A 1,514-nucleotide genomic window follows, 5' to 3' on the forward strand; every position below is an offset into this window, starting at 1 on the left:
GAATTTTTGTGACCGTAGTCATAGGCGAAGCCCACAGCGAGGTTACAAAGGGTTTTGTCCAGCTGTTGTTGCTGCCTGGAACTTATCCGGGCAATATAATGTAATCTGAAATAAGTCTACATGTTTTTTCCCCTTTATGGAGGTACCGGTTAAAGTTTTGTTGTGTGTGCTGTTTTGCTAAATATTTTGTGATTTTTAAATGAATTAAAAACAGGTAATACATCGAACATTGTTTATAAATTTATTCTTTCTTCGTGACCTGCAACCTGTATGTTCCACTCATCACCTAATTTGAGCTAGCTGGAGGTGGTGGGTTGTAACATTTGGCGGCCCAACGTGTGGCTGGCACTGACTTCTACACACCCTGAGTTATCAAAATTTTCAAAGAACATATTTTTGGTCTAAAAAAAAAAAAAAAAAAAAAAAAAAAAAAAAAAAAAAAAAAAAAATACATCAAGAACTTCAAGCTATGTTTACATCTATCAATCATCAGCGGTGCTGTCGGTATGCATTGAATTGGCATTCCTAGAGGAATTTAAGATCGGGCCATTGTCCAGGATTGATGCTGTACCATTGAGCATTGTATAACTTTTTTGCTTATAGCTATTTAGTGAGTGTCACCCATGCCTCAATGCCCTTTTGAGCTGGGAACGTAATTCCCCATCCAAAAACTTTCTAACGTTGCACCGCTGGGTATTTGAGCAGCCAGTGCATTCCGGACCGGCCAAAGTTCAGAAGTTTTTAGTTTAGTGCAAAGTACACCTGTACATCTTCTGCCATAGTTTGGAGTAAGCATTGTGCCAGGTAAAACCAGTTTAAGTTTGACAATATTTATTTTGGGATGTCCGTGCAGCTGTGCTTTTCAGAGCAACCATGACTGGAAAAAAACCAATAATGCTACCTGCATCAATATCATTTCATTGTTCGCATCCTGTTTACCACCCTTAATGTGGTTACTAAGTTTCCTCCTTAAACTGTCTATGTTATCTTTTTGTTCCACGCTTATGCCGACAGCAAATAAATTTACAAGCACCTCGTCTTTATGAAGCTTATATATCTAGGTGACTGCCATTGCACAAAGATCAAAATTTGCATAAACCCCTTAACCCTAAGGTCAGCAGAGTGGCGCAGGTGTTAACTATCCCTGTGTTTGCAAACCAAGAACAGTTACATCCCCGACAATATGTGGACAGTTTATCATATCTTGCTTGCAGTATTACACTATCCTTGGCAACAGACAAAAGGTCAACCTTGCAATCTTGGGAAAGGGGTAAGTAAGCAAGGTGTGACCTAGCACATAGTAGAAATAGAGTATACTAGGTAATACATCCTCATTTTGTGAACAGATAAAGTAAAATTTGGAACATAGTATGACTGGGTAACACTGCACAAAAAATTACACATGAATTAGCGGCTGAGATGGCTTATTGCTAGGTTAAATGGCCACGTGCATGCATTACATAATACAAATGGATGCTACATTTTAGCAGTTTAAGGAGAAAATGAATGAAATG

This window comes from Bacillus rossius, assembly GCF_032445375.1.
Source record: "Bacillus rossius redtenbacheri isolate Brsri chromosome 4 unlocalized genomic scaffold, Brsri_v3 Brsri_v3_scf4_2, whole genome shotgun sequence".
NCBI classification, from domain to species: domain Eukaryota; kingdom Metazoa; phylum Arthropoda; class Insecta; order Phasmatodea; family Bacillidae; genus Bacillus; species Bacillus rossius.